The following is a 12,748-nucleotide window of genomic DNA, read 5'->3' as shown; positions in this document are numbered from 1 at the left end:
TAGCCCCACACTCCTTGATTTCTTTCTTATCCAAAAACCCATTGGTCTCTGCCTTGATCTTAGTCACTAAAAGCTATCATGTAGGTGCAGCAAGCAATTAGAAAGAAAACATGTTGGTGTTTGATTCAAGTGGAATTGAATACAGAACAAAGAGTGTCTTGCTGCAGTTGCACACAACTGGAGTACTGTCATAAAGTTATAGAATCATAAGAGTTGAACAGCATGGAAACAGACCCTTTAATCCAACTTGTCCATGCTAACCAGATACCTTAAATTAATCTAGTCCCATTTGTCAGCAGTAGGCTGATATCCCTCTAAACCCTTTCTATTCATATATCCATCCAGATATCTTTCAAACGTTGTATTTGTACCAGCCTCCACCACTTATTCTGGCAGCTTGTTCCATATAAGCAGTACCTGCTGAGTGCATAAACTGTCCATTAAGTCCCTTTTAAATCTTTCCCCTCTCACTCTAAACTTATACCCCCAGATTTTGGACTCACTACCCTGGGGTAAAGAAACTTTGGCTGTTCATCGTATCCATGCCCCTCATGATTTTATAAACTTCTTTAACGTCACCTCTCAGCCTCCGATGGTGCAGGGAAAACAGCCCCAGCTTATTCAGTCTCTTTTTATAGCTCAAACCCTCTAACCCTGGCAACATCCTTGTCAATCTTTTCTGAACTCTTTCATGTTTTACAACATCCTTCCTGTAGCAGGGAGGCCAGAATTGCACACAATCTTCCAAAAGTGGCCAAACCAATGTCCTGTACAGCTGCAGCATGACCTCCCAACTCCTATACTCAATGCTCGGACCAATAAAGTGTACCAAACACCTTCTTAACTATCCTGTCTACCTGGAATTCCACTTTCAAGGAACAATGAACCTGCATTCCAAGGCTTCTTTGTTCAGCAACACTTGCCAGGTCCTTACCATTAAGTATATGATTTACCTGCCCTGATTTGCCTTTTCAAAATGCAGCACCTCACATTTATCTAAATTGAACTCCATCTGCCACTGGTTTGGTCTTCTAACCTAAGGAAGGAAATCCCTGAGATGCCTGAATTGTTTTGTGAGGAAAGATTGAGGAAATGGGTTGGACTCACAAAGTTCTTCCAGAGTCTGTTATGGTGGGTGTACTTGAGGTGTGCCTCCTGATTTCATTTAATATTCCTTTTTGTTTGTCTTTTGTGAAAAAAAACCGTTCTCATTCTTCTCCAATAGAGAGGGGACGGTATTTTGTTTTTCATTTGTGCAAAGTGTTATAATATTCTGACAGACCAAAGTCAATGGGAGTCTTGTTTGATTGATAGCATTTTGTTATCACAAAATGGCAATAGCAAAAGGCAGAAGCTTATATAGGTTAGTTGACTCCAGAAGCAAGGAATGTAATCGTAGGAAAAGAAGCAGTCCATTTAAGGCTGATAGGAAGATAAATATCTTCACTCAGAGAATGTTGAATCTTTGGAATTCTTGACTCCAGAAGGTCAAGGAAGGTTGAGGAAGCTCAATCATCAAGCAATTTCAATATAGAAACCATTAGGTTTCTGGAGTCTCACCTCATGACGGGAAATGGAGTCAGCATGGGAAAATGGCACTGACGAGGCGATCAGCTTGGCCTATAATGATCCAAATAGTTCTGTATTTTCGAGTTTTTTTTTACATTATCCTTAATTTTGAATATGCATTCCCAATAATTAATAACCAAAGGTCTAACCAACGGTGACCGCATTCTTCTTGAGGTTTCTTTAGATATACCTCACTATCTTCAATTCTTGTGCACCTCTCCCCGAGAATCCAGTTTGAAGCTATTATCCTCAGGTAGCTGCGGAGAACACTTTGGTGAGAATTAGTGTTCCAGAGGAGTGACACCTTACCAGAGAGGGCTGTCTATGTCAGGAGCATTATAGGAACTAAATCACCTCACCTCGGAAAAAATGCCTGAGGAACATCATATCTATGTACAGGCTGTGAAATTGATGATGGATATGTTGTGTTAGCAGTTCACATTTGTAGCAATGCCTCCTTGTCACCAAGGCACAAAACAGGAATTGCAAGAATTTGACAATCTGCTACTGTCTCATTTATCCAGATTTTCATTAATTGGCCTCCCCACCACAAGGATAGAACATCAGCCATGATCCAGTTGAATGGTAGAATAGATTCAAGGGGCCAAGTGCGCTTTTTTCTTGCTGCTATTTCCTATTTCCCTCCATCAACTCAGAAACAGCAAAAATCTTTCACCGCGACTATCTATATTATGCTACTATTAATGTATAGAATGTGTAGTATGCTTAAAAATAAAGAAGAGCTTATATTTATCTTACACCTTTCATGATGTTATTCAATCACAAAAGACTTACAGTCACAAGTACCTTTCATACCCTCTAAGCATAAATTGTTGCTTTTCCAAACTGTACTCTGTTATTTAATTTTTAAAATGCATTACTCCTCACTGGAATAACATGCTGAAAATCAAGACCTTCTATTTCCAGATTGGTCACAAATGTTAAAGATTTTGAAAAACCCAGAATTCCCCAACTTAACCTATCTTTTCAAGCCAGAAAGCATGGACTAGATTTCTGTACAGAACAAGTGTTCATGATAGTTAGAAATAAATAGACTCTAATTACAATTAAACAAAGATGAACCATTGACATATAATACTAGTACTTAAAATTCTAACCCCTTTATAGACTCCTCCTTTACACAAACATTCAGACAGGCACATATGTACAGGGCAACAAATGGTTGGAGAGAAAAGCAGTGCAGTGGCCCTTATTCACCAAATCTGCTGAGATGGTTCTTATACTGATAAGAATGCTGGTTTTTAGTTTTCTTTCTCCAGATGCTTTCTTTGATGTGATTCAATTTGATTTATTGCAGCCATGTGTACCTAAGTACGGTGAAAAGTATTGTTTTGCAAGCAGTACAGGCAGATCAAAGCAAGGAAGGACATAGAGATCAATGAAAGGCCTTTGTCATTGATAACTCATCCCAAACCCACAGACCCTTACTCCTGCTGCTGACCCAGAAGCTGTATTGACAGCTCTTCCAATCTGTGCCAGGTTACTGCTTTAAAAAATGCAACAATCCCCGAACAATCCTTGTTTTTTGAAACAGTTCTTTTTCATTTCAGTCCACAATAAAAACTACAGAAAATAAAAATGCCACAGCCTTTTTTATAAGTAGGCATTTGCTGGATTTAAAATGGCTGCAATTGAACACAAAATGGGTGAAGTGCCTGCTTTTAAAAAGTTTCATCAATTTCCAGGACAAAAGCTAACTTTTCATTGCATTGGAATCATACACTTCCTATATGTGTTAAGGAATAATAAAATACACTGAAATAACTCCACAGAGGCTGGTATCCTGTTACCAAATCGCATGGACAAACTCTTTGACATTGGTCTGACTTCTTCAGAGCCAGATCTCAGAGTGTACAGCACCTCTGACACTCCTGTTTATAGCTGTCAGCCAGGACTCCCTGTTAGGACCAGGTTAACAACTCCAATTGGGGAACTCATATTCTATGATGTGCACCTAGCTGTCATTGTTGCAATCACTACACCTGCACAAAGGAGCAACAGACAATCAGTCCACCTCAGTTCTGAGCAAAGAAAGCCAGAGTGGTGTGAACAATCCCACAGATGTTTCTGACCATGTACAATGGCTTTTGCTGAGAGAAATCAAAACCACTTTATTCAATTGAATTTCCTGATCCAGGAACTCTGCCACATGACTGAAACTTTAGGTTTTTGGGTGGCTGTAATTGTAGAAATCTGAGGTGTTCAATGAGTCTGTTTGTTTTTTAATCAGCAGCACAGACAACAAGCAGCTATTGGCTCGGCTAAAGGCAGTCTCTAATTTTGACTTCTCTTGAAACCTGTTTTCTAAGAAGAAACCAATAACTTACCTGAACTGTGAGTAATTCCTAGTCTACAAGAACAAAAGATATTTTCTAATCGGCCTGGTCAGAGATGTTATTACTATACATGTCTGGAGGAAGTTGGTCTTGAATCTGGGCCCTCTGGTTCACTGGCATAGACATTACCACTACACTACAAGAGCCCTAATTGACACAAGTTACACTGTTTTATCTTCAGCATCCACCTGTGTCCATTCCTATGAAAGGGAATTCTAAAATAACAGCAAACAGCAAGAACTTTCAATGCATATTAACTTACTGGGCTCTGATTAATATGAATTAAGTCAATGTTTTCTTTAAGTTATTCGCTCCATTCTCCATGGTATGATGTGTGTGTGGCATCTTTCAAAATAGACAGGTGTATAATCAGAATTCATCCCCAAAAATACAAAACACTGATCAAAATTCTATCATGTGGGACAAGCAGCTGGAGCAAAGTGTCCCTTTTGTGTGGGAGAGCCAAAATCTATGAAGAACTGCTTCTCCACTTATAAAGTCCGAGCAGAACTTTTCCAAACCCTGAATGATGCAGAAATGGCAAGAATTTTGGGAAAACCAGGTAAGATATCCAGTGATGTCCTCCTTAAGACCAAAAAGCCACAAATTCCAACCAAGTATTAGACATTGACATGACATTCTTGTTATTGAGCAGTGGGAGACCTATTAATAAGGATTGTCACTCATTAACACACTGATTATTAGCTCATGAACATGCTGTCTCCCAATCTACCACTAACTGGATAGAAACTAGACAGAGAATTCCTGAATAAAAGTCTGAGGAAGTACCTGATGACTCCAGCTCACTGTTTGCTTCTCTGGACCACCATCTTGGACAGTGGGCACAAACATCTCAGATCACACTCTATGGCAGTGACTGGATACAGCCCACATGTGCGGATATTGGCATCCCACAAATACCAGCCTCTCTACATCGTCATGGCATCTCTCTGATCAACTTACTGTTCACTTCCGCATTTCCGCACCTTCCATTTAATGCTACTACTTTGAACAAGTGCACAGGTAGCCAGCACACATATTGCATTTCAGGTCTGCTCACTTAGTTTTCACTCACTTACCACCAATTTCAATGCCCACAGCATCCCTGCTTTGCCTTGCCTTTTAGTGCTTTGCTCTCTCAGCTGTAGCTTAAAGACTCATAACATTGTTCTGTCTTGCATTTTAGCACAGACGCAAAACCAGGAAGCTTGTCATAGAGTCAGTAGTCTTCACTCAAGTGTTTCATGGCACTGTGCTATGTCACTGTTACATCTGCATTATGGACCAGCCATATGCATGCCAAAGACACTGCATTTATTTCAAGTGAACACCCGTATCTCAAAGTCTTTGGGGAGTGGTCCTCAGTCAAGTCCGGAGAGACACATTTCATGCAGAGAGTCTCAGTAGAGTATGTCAAGGCAGCAGCCGATATCAGTTCAGGGGATTGGGCACAGTCAGTGGGGCACTCAGGCAGTCTGCCAACATCCCTCTTCTGTTTGGGGAATGGGCCATGGTCAGTTTATGAGTCCAGTATAACCAATCCAGGCAGTCACAGGACCATAATTGGGGAGTCACATGAACACAATCGGGTGCTCGATAGACATGCTCCTTCAGGACCATCCAGTGAAGTTCTGAAGGGGCTGGGGTATGGTCTGTCTTGGTAGTCTCTCCACTAAAAATCAGAAGGAGTTGCAGGGACCACTGCTGGGAAACTTAATTGTGGAGATTGGAGGAATAATGCTGGCAAACAGAGAGGAATATAACAGTGAAGGGTCAATGCAATATATAAGAGAGATGATACAGCATTGAAGTGAAAGAGATAACATGAGAAAGGGGGTTATGATGCTATTTTAAAAAGGGTTGTGGTGGGAAATTATTGTTCTCTAGAGATGGTATGTTTACCGAGACTAAGGGTGGTAAAGTAGGCTGATGAAGATTCAGATAGATGGGTCAGGTGGGGTCTTGTGGGCATAGAGAGCCTATGGGGTTGCTGGGATGGTTCCCAAGAAGGAAGTGCTTACATTTGGGTGTTCACCAATGTTAAGAGGCTGAGCCTCAAAGTCACTGCTTAATAAGCGACTGCTGCTGTCTTCCATTGTGCTGTAAGTAACACTGGAGAAGAAAATAACCACAACTACATCCAGTGTGACAAGTCATTCTGTGATGCAAAAGGCTTCAATTTTAATCAATGTGCCAAACGGAAGTATTGAGTAAGATGAACATGGATGCCACAGTTTTATTTTGTCTTGTTCAAAGGGCAACATTACACTGAAACCTATACACTGAAGCTGAAACACATCTGTTTCTCTATGCCAATAAAGTCATGAATTGCCAACATTGTGAGGGGTTTCTCCCCTGCCTGGGATGAGCAAGCGCCTGGTCTCCTACAATCCTCTGAGTGCCAGAGACTGGCAGCATTTCGTCCATGATCAGCTTCAGGGATGTGGCTGTGAAATGTTCACCAATAGGTGCTCAGTACTCTAACCTGATCTGCATATCAGTGGAGGTGTCAGTCTCTGAGCTACTGTGGGTGCAGGGCAGAGCCTAAGCATCAGTGCTCTCCTCCTCAGAGGTGGAAGAGCAAGTGTCTTATGGCATAGCCATCTTGACTTTGGCCACCATGGAAATCTCGCAGTAGACAAAGCAGGAGGCTGGAAGAACACAGCAAGGCAGGCAATATTGAGGGGTGGAGAAGTCAATGTTTCAGGTGTAACCCTTCTTCAGGACTGGGGGCTGGGTGTGGGGGGAAACTGCAGATAAAAGGAGTGGCAGGGACAGGGTGGTGAAGTGGGGATAGGTGAAGACAGGTAGGCGGTACGACCTGATTGGCCAATGGGAGGAACGAATCCACAAAGTCCCACTAGCACTTGTAGGAGACAAAAGAGAGAATGTGTAGCAATCAAGATACAGAGGTTTTTGCATATTAAGAATGCATTCACTATCAGGGCCAATGGAGAGTAGCACATCAAAGATCAGTACTTCTTACTTGCTTGCTGGGACAGAGATATTTCAGCATCTCTAGTGCTGGCCCTTGAGAGCCCTGATCGTCTCCTGTTAGGGATGAAGAACTACCACTGTTGCACCTTCAGTCTTTCTATGGTCTACTTTCTCCTGCAATGGGGGAAAGAAAGAGATTGAATGAGATGGATACGAGTAATGCAGCTTTTATTATCTGGTACAGGCAGGGGAAAAGTGCTGAGATGTCTTGAATGAGTGAGTAAGCAGCTCAAAGGTCATGCAGGGTTAGAAAAGTGGGAGTTTAGGGTGGGAGACAACAAGTGGGAAGATTTTGTATGCAATAATGAAAGTGATAGAGCATGAACATTGGTAAGAGGTGGGTGCAGTAGAAGAGACAGAGTGAGTGGGAGAGAAGGGGTGGTAATTACACTGGCAAAACAGAAAAGGTCATTGATCAGCTTGTGGTATTTCTAGACATTTCTCCAGATAACTGAGACCACATTGACCTGGGTGGCAGGTTATCAGGGTCTGGTGTTGTGACCTCCTCTACACAGTCCTGCAGGAAGAGGACAACCTTCCTGTGCCCCACCCCATCCATCTGAATCTCCAGGCCCCTATTCTTAAAATTGGATGCCAATTTCCCTTGTCTGTCATGTCCACGGATAATGTCTTAAACTGTGCAGGTAGCTCAAGATTGCCCATGCTTGACTCGGTGCACAATGGCCATTTAAATATGATAACAATGCCAGGAATCCTGGCTTCTTCCTACTGGCAGGGGAAGAATCAGCAAGGTGGTGGTGGGGAGCCCATAAGTGACATGGTACCTATTTAATGAGTTTGGGATGATCACATGAAAATACCATCTAGGCCTCGCAGAGAGAAACCCTCGAAAGTGGACACGAAAGATATTTTGTTGATGTCTTGTGAAGTTCAGGCCCTCTGCTTCTAATGCTGCTTCACCAGTTACTCCCATCATAAGCTCTCTCACTCCCACTCTTGCTGTCTGCCCAGAGACAGATTTTGTGATTAGATGAGAAGCAAATCCAGATGTTGGGAGGCTTTGAACGGACGTGTGAATCCCCAGGCAGCCATATTGCTAAGGTGTGTGTGTGTGTGTGTGTGTGTGTGAAACCAAAGTGTCAGTCGGGTCCAGGGAAAGTACAGGGGGTGTTTCTCACTTGTCAGTTCTCCTTCAACAATTTGACATCTTTCAGCCCTCCTGACAATGAAGAAAATGACAGTCATGAGCAATGGCACCACTCTCTTGGTGGCAGACTAAATTGTAAACTATAGATTCAGGATACTGTGCCTCTTGTGCGATTGCAACCAGTTCTGTTGGTTACTAACCTCCTCTGCCCTTTGGGTACTGAGGTCAGGTCAAACAGCTATCAAAATACAATCAAGTCATTAGTTTGAAATCCATTGCAACAATTGAGAGTGAAACAAGATAAGTAGTTTCAAGCCTGCCATCTCCCAGGATATCGCTGAACACTGCTGCCTGAAAAATGCTTTATTTAACAAACATCTGTCCAGAAAAGGCAGGGAGACCAAACTTACATGGATTTTGAATCAATTTCTGTACTTGCAAAATGTAAAATGAGCATCCTAGAAAACGACCATGTTTCTTTCCTCTGGAGGCCAATGATTTGATGTACCCATCTTTCTGAAAGGTGTAAAGTGGAAATGACACTAACTTTGGATATTCTGGTGGAATTCACAATCTAAGTTCTCATATTTGGCACCGACACTCATGCAGTCGTGCCTCCATCTAGAGCTCTGAGAAACCAAAACAGCATTTCTCAGGGGTATTCTGGTAGGAGCCATCCATGTTCTGGGTTCAACCATCCCCTCTATCTCAAACAGACTGGGGTCCAAAGAATAAGGATAGCATTTGGATCAGTGATCGCTAGCAATGCTGAGCCACAGCAATATGGGAGGTCTAATCATAAGGCAGAGCATGTTGCAATACTTCATCGTGATCTGTTTCTGTGTGATCCTTTGATCAATCCATGTCCTAGTGCCAAAAGGCCAGCTGTCTGACACCCTTGGCAAATTCTGAGTGTTATTTAATAGCTAATCCTTATTAAGCCTAAAAACATTATCATCATACGGACAAGGAGCAAAGGTAGGCCACTGAGCCCTTCAAGCCTGCTCCATCATTCAATAAGATCATGGCAGATCTAATTTTAACCTGAAGTCTACATTCCTGCATATACCTGATATTCTTTCATCTTCTTGGTAAGTGAGAATCCATCCACCTCTGCCTTAAAGATGTTTAAAGATTCTGTATTCATTGCCTTTCAAGGAAGAGAATTCCAAATACTCACAACCCTTGGAGATTTCTTAGTTCAATACTTGACAGTTATTCAAATTATTGTGTCTAATATGTTAATACAGTTGTCATCTGAGATGTGGTCACCAACCTACACCTAAACATTTCATGGACTTGTGTTATATGATTTTGTTTTATAAAATAGTTGAAATCTTTGTATAAATCATTTTCTGAATGCTTTGACAGATTTTTGCAAATAATGTAACTAAAACAAATCACTAAAAAAATTAGAGTTTACCTATGAAAATTATAGTTGGATCCAAATTGCCTCATTGGTCTAGATGGGCGATGCCATCTTTAGCTGACTAGCATTGCTCCTGATTAGGAGAGGAGATTAAAGCCATAGACCACAGGATCCCAGTGCCTCCAGGCCAAAGAAGAGGAATGGGGCTGGGGTCTTGTGTTAGTAAGTAAATTAGAAAACTTAACCAGACAGGTGAGGTTAGATCACTCCAAGGTTTTAGAATTTTCAGAATGACTTTATTCATGCAGAAATCCAAGAGTGGAGAGCACAAAGTAATAAACAGTCAGGAAACCTATGGCTTGAAGTCAAACAAGTTCAAGGAATTCTCCTGCTGAATACCACCTATAAATTCCCCTCAGCTGACACATCAATATTTCTCCAAGTTGAATCTCTTTTGGAAGAAGCTACAAAGATGTACAAAGACAGAATATAATATAAATTGGGATCAAAAACGTTTCACCACTGACCAAATATTCTGAGACCTCAATATATAGCTGCTGGAATAAAAAAAGTGAAGGTGTAATATGAAGAGGTGTAAAGGCACGATAGTCTATGATAGCATTAGTAGAAGCGACTGTTGATATTTAAAGATCACCTTGTGTCTATGGTACTACTATCATTGTACTATGGTTTTGTGCTTAATATCTACCATATTAAGTGGTCAACACCCAGACACTGGGTATCCAAAAACTGATGTGGGCCATCATCACTTTTGGGATTGTATATCACCGCAGCCTGTAACCATGGAGCCCAACATATTCCTCATCTTTTCATCGCCATCCAGACATGAAGCAAAGTCTGGTTATATGCGAAATGCAAAATAAAAATGTTGTCAAAAGCAGAACCAGCCATTCATTACAATAAGGAATTGATATTAGTAAAAGTGATATTGAGCTAGCTTCATGCTAAAGTAGCAGCCTGGGTGACATAGCTACGTAGTCTCAGCATCAGATAAAATCTCTGTAGACCTACCATGTTCAGTTGAGAATGATGGTGCACAACCTGGTACCCAGCAAGAAGAGAAGAGTCCATCCTCAAGCATGGTGGAGTCCAATACCTGAGAGGAAGAGACAAGGCTGAAGCATTTGTACAAGTGAAATACTGAAGATGTGAGAACTCTAAAATAAGAATGAGAAGAGCTGGAAAACCCAACAGTTCTGGTGGTGTCTGTGGAGAGAAATGGAGGTAATATTGCAGGTTGACGATCATTCATCAGTTATGATGAAAGGCTATTCACCTGATATGTTACATCTATTTCTCTCCATAGATGCTGCCTGACCTGAAGTACTTGCAAGTGTAATGGATGATTGGACTTTGCATGTTTCAGCTAGAAGACATGTGAGGACTACACACTGGATACTGACAACATCCTAACTGTAATGCCAAAGACCTGAAAACAAAACTAGATGTTCCCTAGCCAAACTGTTCCATTGCAGATATGGGACTTAGAAATTATCTGACTTGTGAAAAATTTTTGTGTTATATTCTATGCACCAAATAACCTAATCTGACCAAATATCATAGGAGAGGATGGAGTATTTGCCCATGATATACTGATACCAGCACATTAAGTTGACCAGAGACAAACAATAAGTGTAGTCTTCTCAGTGTTATCAACATTCCAGGAATAGATCAGAAAAATTATGTACATTTTCATACAAGGAAGTATAAAAGGTTCTATAGATCAATAAATCCTGTGTCTGTTTGCCACCAATCACAAGTTATTTCTTTCGAAACAGTGTAAGTGCATGAGAAGAAAGTGAAAACTCCCTCCTCCGCCTTCAAAATATCCCCACCTCCGGTTCATACTGAATGATTCAAAATGCAAATACATCATAAAAAGAGAAGCAAAAGAAAAGAGACGTTTATTGTTCATGATAATTGATCTTAAGAGTTGGAAACGTCATTCAGTGTATAAATTACAAATTCTTCATTTCAGCAGATTTAGGTAGAGTGTGTCTGACTTCAGAATAAAGTGTTAATGTTTTTAAGACTGCGCAATGGAAAACTGCTGTAAGAGGAAGCCATGTTAATGAGACCGCATATCACATACCACATGTGGAGCAGTATTTGTAAGCCAGAGTCAACACGAACTTTCGGGCTTATTGTGATGTCCATGCATTAGTGAGTGGTTTGCTCTTTCTTTCATGTTGAGTCACAATGAGAACATGTATTAAATCAGGGGTAAGCCACAGATGGAAACTGCAGGAACTGGTGTACATGTATCACAAGAGTGTGTCATCTCCTTGCCGACAGAGCAAAGCACCCATCCTGTATGAAAAATGAAAGGCAATTGTAAGTCATGTCACTTCAGCTTTGAATATGGTTCTGACTTTTAAAATTTGGATTAGCTGTTGACTGATAAAAACCAGGCAGTACAGCATGATATCCTGATCACAAGTTAAACATAATCGCTTTGGGGATTTTTTTTTTGAACGTTAAAAAGTCCAACAGGAAAATACTTAAATCATTTCAGATAAAATAAATCATGATTTACAGGGAAGATCATAAATCCAACTGGATTTATAAATAGTGCATTTTCAGTACTGAGAAATGTATGGCAAAAGAAAACTTAGGCTCAACAGTAAAGTTAAGCAGTCTCAGTTTTCTATTAAGTTTTAAAAGTTGCAATGCTTCTCCATGATAAATTATATTGATGAAACACTGTTTTGACAAAATGTCTGTCACTGTGCAAAACAATTAGCTCCCCCTCACCTGAAATGGGGACACTGATTTGCAAAAATATGGTTTCCATAAAGGCTGATTAATGGCAGTTGAGGAGGTCTTGTGGTTTAATGGATAGTATTCCTGCCTCTAAACCAGAGGCCTTGGATTCAAGTCTCACTGCAGGATATGAAGGCCAGGGAAAGTATACCCATGATGTAGCTAAACAGGTTGATTGTTAATCTGCTGAACCTTGAAATACAAGCAAGCAAAAGAACTTACTGGCCAACCACATGACAGTTGTAATGCAACAGCCTCCCCATGTGAAAAGACTCCATGTACATGCTCCTGGCATGGACTGCACTCAATGGCAAATATTCTCCTCATTTTCAGGGGCTACCAGAAGAAGCCATTGGTAGTTGAAATATATTCATACAATCCAAAAGAGTGATCTTTGAACTATGTATTTTGTTTGCAGAGTAGGCACAGGAAACCTTCCTCATGTCCCTCCCACATATTGCACATTTAAGTTGTGAGATTTGGTGTTTGCATTCAGGCTAATGGAAGCTGTTCTTGACACTAGCTTTATGAGGGAAATATCCAGATGCAGTAAGATAATCCAAT

At 40.9% G+C, this 12,748-nt stretch overlaps 1 long non-coding RNA gene across 1 annotated transcript; it reads right to left on the bottom strand.

Moving 5' to 3' along the window:
- Window positions 1–6,163: 6,163 nt before the first annotated feature.
- On the bottom strand, window positions 6,164–11,744 carry LOC122552858. Its single transcript, XR_006312532.1, has 3 exons — window positions 11,514–11,744; window positions 10,433–10,517; window positions 6,164–7,037 (listed from the first exon to the last, which is right to left on the bottom strand). It is a non-coding gene; the product is annotated as an uncharacterized LOC122552858 (long non-coding RNA).
- Between the last annotated feature and the right edge of the window lie 1,004 nt (window positions 11,745–12,748).

The sequence above is a fragment of the Chiloscyllium plagiosum genome, chromosome 9 (genome assembly GCF_004010195.1).
Source record: "Chiloscyllium plagiosum isolate BGI_BamShark_2017 chromosome 9, ASM401019v2, whole genome shotgun sequence".
Classification (NCBI taxonomy): domain Eukaryota; kingdom Metazoa; phylum Chordata; class Chondrichthyes; order Orectolobiformes; family Hemiscylliidae; genus Chiloscyllium; species Chiloscyllium plagiosum.
The sequence above is the reverse complement of the archived record's forward strand: the minus strand, read 5'-3'. Positions and strand labels throughout refer to the sequence as shown.